The sequence below is a fragment of the Martes martes genome (assembly GCF_963455335.1).
Source record: "Martes martes genome assembly, chromosome: 7".
Classification (NCBI taxonomy): domain Eukaryota; kingdom Metazoa; phylum Chordata; class Mammalia; order Carnivora; family Mustelidae; genus Martes; species Martes martes.
Window position 1 is genome coordinate 70,273,108 of NC_137894.1, and position 10,103 is coordinate 70,283,210.

General features: G+C 40.8%; 1 pseudogene across 1 annotated transcript; it reads left to right on the top strand.

The window, feature by feature from the left end:
- The first annotated feature begins 4,849 nt into the window (after positions 1-4,849).
- LOC308345817 (ubiquitin-ribosomal protein eS31 fusion protein-like) lies at positions 4,850-5,321 on the top strand (annotated as a pseudogene). Its single transcript has one exon. The product of its transcript is annotated as a ubiquitin-ribosomal protein eS31 fusion protein-like (transcript).
- The last annotated feature ends 4,782 nt before the right edge of the window (positions 5,322-10,103 follow it).

A 10,103-nucleotide genomic window follows, 5' to 3' on the forward strand; every position in this document is an offset into this window, starting at 1 on the left:
TGAGCAGAGAGCCCGAGGCGGGGCTCAATCCCAGGACCCTGAGATCATGACCTGAGCCGAAGGCAGAGGCTTAACCTACTGAGCTACCCAGGCGCCCCCAGATGTTCTTAGTTTTTACCTCATTTCCTTTTCTTTCTTTCTTTTTTTTTTTTTCTCATTTCCTTTTCTGTTCAAGGATCCTGTATTACATTTAATTATCTCATTCAGATCTTCTTACTATCAGTTCTTCCCTTTCCTTTTTTGATGACAATTTTGAGTGGTGCAGGTCAAGCACTCTGCAGAATATCCCTCAGGATTTGTCTTGATTAGACCGGGGGGTTTATGAGGTAAGGTGCCATTTTCATTACATCAAATCAAGGGACACAGTGTCAATGTGACTTCCCTGTTTGTTGACCTAGATCATCTGGCTGAGGTAGTGTTTGCCGAGTGTTTCCATTGTAAAATTACTCTTTTCCCTGTTACAGGCTGAATTGTATCTACTCAAAATTCTTACCTTGAGCTCTAACCCTCAGTAACTCAGAATGTAACTATATCTTGAGAGTGTCTTTAAGTAGGTAATTAAATTAAAATGTGGTCAGTTGGGTCTTAATCCAAGGTCTGGTGTCTTTAGAAGAGGAGATTAGAGCACAAACATGTGCAGAGAGAAGACCATGTGAAGACAGAGGAGACACACAGCTGCAGGACAAGGAGAGCGGTCTCAGAAGAAACCACACTTGCCAATACTTTGATCTCGGACTTCAAACCTCCAGAACTGTGAAAAAATAAATATCTGTTGTTGAGCCATGCAGTCTGTGGTACGTTGTTATGGCCGCCCTAGCAAACTAACACACAGACCCCTTTCCATACTCTTTTTTTTTTTTTAATTTTATTTATTTGACAGAGAGAAATCAGAGCTAGGCAGAGAGAGGGGGAAGCAGGCTCCTGCTGAGCAGAGAGCCCGATGTGGGGCTCGATCCCAGGACCCTGAGATCACGACCTGAGCCAAAGGCAGAGGCTTAAACCACTGAGCCACCCAGGCGCCCCCCCTTTCCATACTCTTGAATGAAGTCACTCTATAGAGCCCATACTTCAGGAGTGGGAAGTTATGTGGCACCTTCTTGAGGACAGAGTACTTACATAAATTTGGAATTCTTTTGCATGGTCAATTTGTCTCACCTTCCCCACTTATTCATTCAATCATTTATATCACCATGAACTCATGGATACTTACTTTATACTCCGGGTTATAATCTAATACCTCTTAATTTTGTCGCTCAAATTGATCAAGCTTTGGCCACTGGGAGCTTTCAGTTGGTTCCTGTGTCCTTTTGACACAAACCTCCATAATTGTGTGTGGGTTTTGTTGTTGTTGTTGTTTCGCTTTTTTTTTCAAAGCACCTCCTCACTTTCTAGCACTACAAGATGCTACTGATTCATCTTGTATATTTTCTCTCCAGTCCTAGAATTAGCCATTTTTCTGAGAAGCTCTGGTTCCTTTCATTGGAGAATAGTATTAGAAACTACTATCTGGAGGGCTAGCAAGATGATGGAGGACTGGGAGACCTAATTTTGTCTGGCCCCAGGAATTCAGCTAGACATTTATTAAACCATTCTGAACACCTACAAACTCAATAGGAGATCGAAGAAAATAGCAGCAATTCTATGAACAGAAAAGCAACCACTTCTGGAAGGTAGGATGTGAGGAGAAGTGAGTCCCAGGTGCTATATGGGAAGACAGACCCAGGGGGAGGGAGCCTCCATCAGCCGGCTACTGGCAAGTGATAGAGCAATGGAGCCCAAAATCAGAACTTTCAGAAGTCTGCTCTGGTGAGGGACATCACTCAGGCAGCTAAGCAGGGGTGGAATCCTCACAGGGACAGTGTGGTCTCATGACCCTTGGGTTGCCAGAAAGACCAGGGGTGCCTGAGTGTGGCAGAACTCCTAGGTATTGGAGCAGGGAAGCCGGCTGCAAACACAAGCCCAGTAGTGGGCCCTCAGCTTGAGGTTGCCATAAACTGGGATCTGTGGCACAGTTGGGATAGGGGCCCAACAAGGGGCAGATGCAGGGACATTCCCCGTTCTCCCATAGGAGCAGCAGCACGGGAGCACGGTGTAGGAATCTGGCGGGTTTGGAGACTCCACTTGGGGCCGTGTGCTGGAGACAGAAAGGCTGGGTGAGCATGGAGCGGGGCCAGAGACCAAGGAGAAATGCGTGATTGACTGGTTTTCTCTGAGGGCTCACTGAGGAGTGGGGCCCTAGCTCTCGGCTGCTCCAGGGCCAGAGATTGGGAGGCTGCCATTTTCACTCTTATCCTCAAAATCTATAGGGAAAGCTTACAGGGAACAAAAGCTACAAAAGTAAACCCTAGCAGATTGCTTTGCCTGGCCCCTGGCAAGGTGGTGCAGTTCCAACTCGGGCAAAGACAGTTGAGAATCACTGCATCAGGCCTCTCCTCCAGAAGACCAGCAAGAACATCCAGCCAAGACCTAGGTTACTGATCAACGAGCACTGCAAAACTCCAGTGCAAGGGGAATACAGCACATAGAATTCATGGCTTTCCCCCCATGATTCTTTAGTCTTTCAAAGTTACTTTTTCAAATTTTCTTAATTTTTTTCTAATTAAAAAAATTTTTTCTTCTTTCCTTTTTGAACCAACTTATCAATTCCTTTTTCAAACTCTTTCTTAATTTTCATTTTTACTAGAGGGTATTATGCTTAGCGAAATAAGTCAATCGGAGAAAGACAACTATCATATGATCTCTTTGATATGAAGAAGTGGAAATGCAATGTGGGGGGGTTGGGGGAGGTAGGAAAAGAAAAAATGAAAGAAGATGGGATTGGGAGGGAGATAAACCATAAAAGACTCAATCTCAAAAAACAGACTGAGGGTTGCTGGGGAGAGGGTGGTGGGGATATGGACATTGGGGAGGGTATGTGCTATGATGAGTGCTGTGAAATGTGTAAACCTGGCGATTCACAGACCTGTACCCCTGGGGATAAAAATACATTATATGTTTATTAAAATAAATTAATTTTAAAAATTTCATTTTTACAATCCTATTCCATCCCTTCATTGTATTTACCCTTATTTTTGTACATGTATGTTTTTCTTTCTTTAAAATTTCGGGAGGCAGTTTCTTCTAACAGACCAAAATACACCCAAAATCCATTGTGTGGGCTCTGTTCTATTCACCAGCCTGATCATTTTTTTTCCTCTCTTTTTTTCCCTGGTTTTGAGTCTCTTCTGATTTATTTAGTGTATATTTTTCTGGGGTCGTTCTTACCATTTTAGCATTTTGTTCTCTCATTCATCTATTCTTCTCTGGGCAAAATGACAAAAAGGAAAAACTCACCTCAAAAAAAACAAAAGAATAAGAGGCAGTACCAACTGTCAGGGACCTAGTCAATACGGGCATTAGTAAGATGTCAGAACTACAGTTCAGAATGATGATTAAAAAGATACTAGCTGAGCTTGAAAAAAGCATAGAAAATACTATAGAATCCTTTCTGAAGAAATAAAATTTAACCAAGTGGAAATCAAAAAGACTGTTAATGAGGTGCAATAAAAAATAGAGGCTCAAACTGCTAGGATAAATGAAGCAGGAGAGAATTAATGATATAGAAGACCAAATGCAGGAGAATCAAGAAATGAGAAAAAGAGAGACAAACAACTACTGCTTCCCCTTCTCTAGCTGCCTGCCTCTCTGCCTACTTGTGATGTCTGTCAAATAAATAATTAAAATCTTTTTAAAAAATCAAGAAAAACAAAATACTAAATAAAGAAATGTGATCCTAGTATAAACTGTGATCTGCATTGAATTGTATCGATCAATAAAGCTAACTATTAACAGTAGTAATAAAAAAGAATGCAAATGTAATCAACTTTGACAATGTAACTATAAGAACACAGATGACAAAAGACGGACAGTGGAAGGATAGTGAAGAGGAAAGATGGGGCATTAATATTGTCATATTACCTACCAGAGAGACAAGAATTACCGTTGACAGCCATTATAAGAAATTAAGGCTGGGACACCTAGGTGGCTCAGTCATTTAACCGTCTGCCTTCGGCTCAGTTCATGATCCCAGTATACTGGAATTGAGCCCCAAGAAGGGATCCTGCTGTGTGTGAAATACATAAAAGAAAGAAAGAAAGAAAGAGAAAGAAGGAAGAAAAGAAAGAAAAAGTAAAAAAATATTATTAGACATTGTAAAGGAAGTGTATAAAGGAATCAAGAGTAGTGATATTATAATCCTCAAAGGAGGGTGGGAAGCATAAACCAAATCTTTATCAGTCTTGAAAACTATTAATTTACACCTAAAATTAAGAAATCAAGAAACGGGGGCACGTGGGTGGCTCAGTGGGTTAAAGCCTCTGCCTTCGGCTCAAGGTCATGATCCCAGGGTTCTGGGATCAAGCCCCGCATCGGGCTCTCTGCTCTGCAGGGAGCCTGCTTTTTTTTTTTTTTTTTTTTTTTTTGCTTCTGCCTACTTGTAATCTCTGCCTGTCAAATAAATAAATAAAATCTTAAAAAAAAATAAATCAAGAAACGGTGATATAAACATACCGTTGAGAGGTATGGAGGGAACTGCCAGCAAACAGATAAATCTGAGTGTTTCAAGTAGTTCTCCCGCTGGGGAGCTAAACTTGCTGGTAGAGGTCTATATTGTGATTCTTAGTTTTTCATGTCCTTTCTATACTACTTGACTTCAGAATCACATACAAGCATAACTTTAATTTAAAAAAAGAAAAACTGGACTGTGTGCTCTTGGGCCTCTCTCTGGCCACCGGCCTACCCAACGCCTTCTCGTATGTCCCCAAGTCTGTCCCTCCTCTTCCTCCAGACCTCAGGTGGAATTGCCACCAAGATGCAGATTTTCATGAAAACCCTTACCGGGGAAGACAATTGCCATCGAGGTTGAACCCTCAGGTACAATAGAAAATGTAAAGGCGAAGAGTCAGGGTAAGGAAGGAATTCCTCTTGATCAGCAGAGACTAATCTTTGCTGGCAAACAACTGGAAAATGGATGTACTTTATCTGACGATATGTAACATTTAGAAAGGATCCACTCTTCATCTGTGTTGAGACTTCGTGGTGGTGCTAAGAAAAGGAAGAAGTCTTCTACCACTCCTAAGAAGAATAAACGTAAGAGAAAGAAGATTAAACAGGCTGTCCTGAAATACTACCAGGAGGATAAGAATGCCAAAATCAGTTGCCTTCATGGGGAGTGCCCTTCAGATGAAAGTGGTGCTGGAGTTTTTATGGCTAGCCACTTGGACGGATGTTACTGTGGCAAATGTTGTCCATCGTATTGCTTCAACAAACCGGAAGACAAATAATTGTATATAGGTTAATAAAAGACATGAACTAGAGCTACCCTATGACCCAGCAATCGCACTACTTGGTATTTACCCTAAAGATACAAATGTAGTGATCCGAAGGGGCTCGTGCACCTGAATGTTTATAGCAGCGATGTCCACAACAGCCAAACTACGGAAAGAACCTAGATGTCCATCAACAGATGAATGGATAAAGAAGATGTGGTATACATATATACAATGGAATACTATGCAGCCATCAAAAGAAATGAAATCCTGCCATTTGTGACGTGGATGGAACTAGAAGGTATTATGCTGAGTGAAATAAGTCAATGAGAGAAAGACAATTATCATATGATCTCCCTAATATGAAGAATTTGAGAGGCAACGTGCAGGGTTTGGGGGCTAAGGTAGGAAAAAATGAAACAAGATGGGATTGGGAGGGAGACAAACCATGAGAGACTCTTAATCTCACAAAACAAACTGAGGGTTGCTGGGTGTGGGGGGGTAGGGAGAGGGTGGTTGGGTAATGGACATTGGGGAGGGTATGTGCTATGGTGAGTACTGTGAAGTGTGTAAACCTGGCGATTCATAGACCTGTACCCCTGGGGCTAATAATACATTATATGTTAATAAAAATTTAAAAATTAAAAAAAAGACATGAACTAAAAAATAAATATACATACACAAATAAATAAAAATAAAATTTAAAAAATTTAAAAAGGAATAGAAAGAGAAATCTAATAACAGTCTAGAACCAAATTTTCCTTCTATCGCTCTTTTCCCTATTTTTATCCTATGATTGATGCCCTGCTTGATAGCATTTGCTCCATTTGGTTCTCTTAAAGAAGTTACAAATTTAAGCAATGACCCCAATGAAACCACTTTTAAATTTCTAGATCCTTTCTAGATCTGTAGTAATATACATATATGCTTTTACGAAGTTGTAAAGACCCTTCTGGGTCTCAAACTTCCATCCTCTTCTCTCATACCCCCCAGAAAAAAGACCTCACCACCTCTCATGAATGGGACTAAGGTCATTTGGTGAGCCAACTCCTCTAGTGTCCCTTTACCCACCTGAACTTGAGTCCCTTTACCCACCTGACTCTGAAAAGACATGTCAAGGATGTCTTCAGCCATGCTCTTCATCCTAGTTCTTGCCTTTTTGCCTCCTCTACATCTTTGATTTTTCTTTTTGTTTTGCCTGTAACCAAACTCATATCTTTCCTCCAGTTAAAAGCAAATCCAAAAATAGTACCTTCTTTCACATGCTTCACAATCTCTCAAAAGAACCACACCCTTACCACTAACTCATGACTCTTCTATTCCTCAGCCCCATGTGGATACATACCTTCTCTACTGAAACTGTTGTTAAGTGACCAGACCTACAAATTTCCTTGTCTATCAGCCTTTCCTCAGGTCCCACTCTCACTGCTCTGCTAAACTCCACACTTTATCCTTTTATTATATCTATGCCCAGTGTAGAGCCTTGGGGTGGGGGTGGTGGGTGATGTTCAGTCCCAGGACCCTCAGGTCATGACCTGAGCCAAAGTTAGATACTTAGCTGACAGAGTCACCCAGGTGCCCCTTGTGTTCTGTAACTTAGCATAGCCTGGCAGAAAGCCGCCCACTGGTGTATCTGCCTCTGATATTCATCCTTAAATTAAAATATGACTGCTCTACAGTGATCATTTCTGCAGTAACCCTTATCCTTGAACACAGGTTTGAACTGCACAGGTCCACTTCTATATATGTGAACTTTTTCAACATAGTACTATAAATGTATTTTCTTTATGATTTTAAAAACAATTTCTTTCCCCTTACTCTAAGAATAATGTATGTAGTACACATAACATACAAAATGTGTATCAACTGTTATCAGGAAGGTTTCTAGTCAAAAGTAGGCTTAATTTGGGGCCCCTGGGTGACTCAGTCAGTTGAGGAGCCAACTCTTGATTTCGGCTTGGCTCACGTCATGGTCTCAGGGTTCTGGGATGGAGCTCTGCAGGGGGCTTCACAATCAGTGGGGAGTCTGCTTCAGGACTCTCCCCTCTGCCCCTCCCCACTCCCTCTGTCAAATAAACCCTTTATAAATTTTTAGAAGATTTTATTTATTTGAGAGAGCGAGAGAGCATGAGCAGGGGGAGGGGAGGGGAGGCGGAGAAACACATTCCCTGCTGAGCAGGGTTGGATCCCAGGACCCTGGGATCATTACCTGAGTGAAAGGTTCTTAACCAACTGAACCAGCCAGGCATCCCATAAAAATAAATCTTAAAAAAAAAATTACAGTTAATTAGTAGTTATATTTTGACGTCAAAAGTTTGTGGATTTTCTACTGTGCAGGGGGTCGGGCATCTTAATCCCTGCATTATTCAAGGGTCAATCTTACATCTGTAGAGAAAGATGTTTCGTTGGAAACATTAGTTTACAGTAAGTCTACAATACACTAATTAGCCTGCTGTTGGTAATAGGGCAGTAAAGAGCCTTGGATATCACATGGAGAATGCCTGCAAGGTTCTGATCTCAAGCCAAGAGCAGAGAAGCAGTGAACACCTACCTAACCCACCCTTGCTATGGGAAATCAGGTATACCAATTTCAGTGATGTGAGGGTTTATAACACTTTGACACTTCCTCATTCAGAGAACAAAGTATAAAGATCTACCTCAGTGAAGGAATGGCTAGGCACAGCTGAGACTGTATTTTCCCTGCATCCATGTCCTTAATCTGGTTTCCCAATTACATGTCCAACCTAATATTACATTTCATTTTATTCATTCAATAAGCATTTGAGTATGTATAAACTACTAGGGATACAGTAACTAATTAGATCTCCCTATAAGGAAGTTAAAAGTTGAACCAAGATCAGAATGAGTTAAGAGTCAACCAAGCTATGAATCAGGGGAAATGTCTAATGGAAAAGAAATATATCAAATACAGGCAGAATTAAGTTTGGAACATTTTTAAATTGTTTTAAGAATAGAAGCAAGGGAGCCCCTGGGTGGCTCAGTGGGTTAAGCCTCTGCCTTCGGCTCAGGTCATGATCTCAGGGTCCTGGGATCAAGTCCCACATCAAGCTCTGTGCTCAGCAGGGAGCCCGCTTCCCCCTCTCTCTCTGCCTATTTGTGATCTCTGCCTGTCAAAAAAAAAAAAAAAAAAAAAAAGAATGGAAGCAGGGAGACGTGGGGGATGGAAGGGAGCACAACATGGAGAGGTAACAGGAGTGGAAAGTAGTGTGTTAGGAACCACAGCCAAGTGTCCAGCTAAGAAATATTAGTGGCTTGGGGAATGGGGCCAGCAATGGGAGAGATCAACAAATTCAGTATATTTTGGTGGCTGTTGGTCACTGCCTTTAAGGAATCAAGTACGACTCCAAGGTTGGTTTGAGTATCTGAGTGGGTAAATGCATAGTGGTATATCATTTACTGAATTAAAGGCTAGGAAGAAAGGACAATGTTAAGGAGAAAAATCAAGAGTTCCTTCCTTCACAGGGCTATACTCTCCAACGAAACTTCCTTTATCAGTCCACATTTTCCCAAGTCCTTGCCTATTTGAAAATAAGAATCCTTCTACTAGAACGCTCTTCTATCTCCCTTGCCTCCCACCATGCCCTCAGCAACCCACCTCTCAAAAGTCCTTCCTCTACCACTCATCCCACTTATCCCCTAAATTGAATAATTCATTCCTTTAGACTTACTGGAACTTTATTTCTATCTCTCATAAGGAATGTAACATCTTCTACCTTGCATTAAGTATTATATAATTTCTCAGAATGTAAGCTCCTTGTCTCATCCATTTCTGACATATGGTACTAGAGTGCTTTATAAATGAGATGAAGACTCAAAATATGCAACCATTTAATGTTACCTTAATCACAAAGCCTTTACAAATATAAGATTGCTAGGATCTCATCAGCATACATGAAGTTAAAAGACTGAACAGAAAATTCTTTTTACATACAGTAATAACTGAAACCTAACAGTATCTTCAGAAAATATTCTGAAAAACATTAAATTTAAATAAGACAAAAACTGCAAATTAAGTGAATAGAAATTAAGTAGATCAATTTATTTTTTTGTATATTTCACAAGTATAATTTGGAAGGGCTATTTGACAAATTTCAGCATTAACTGCCAACTCTATAGACATGTTCAACAAAAGCATTTACTCTTGGCCCTTTAATACAGGCAAAGTGTTCTATTGCATCACAAATGAGAGATGCAGTAACAGATCTGAGGGCTTATTAAAGAAATTAGGTGTTTCTTCCAAATGCTATTTGGTTGATAGTAACATAATACAAACATACATAAATGGTTTCATGACTACCAGCAATTTGCAAAATAAAACCCATTAAGTCTACCTACTTTAAAGGCCAAACTAGTAAAACAGTATTAAAGTTGGTGTTCTTAAATCCTTAGATTAACAACCAGAATGAGGTTTATTTGATCCCAATTTTATAAGGTGTGGTGGGGAGTCAGGGGAAGAAAGGATATGGGTGGGTGGGCGAGGGCGGGTGGGGGGGGGGGAAATGGCAGTGCATGCTGAGTTGCAGAGTTGGGACAGTGGCTCAATTTAGTCATCCAGACTAGGATAGTGTTTTAGAAAATTAAAAATGTGTCCTAAATGTGACATACTGAGAAGGATATTCAAGGCTGATAATTCATCAGCCTTAAACATCATTTAATGAATGCCATCTGGAGGCTTAAGAAGTAAGCAAGGATGGGGGAGGTGAAGTAAAAGGAGGTGAAAAAGGAAAATGAAAAGTACAAGAAATGTGTAAAGGCTGGGGAGTGTGAAAAGGCCAC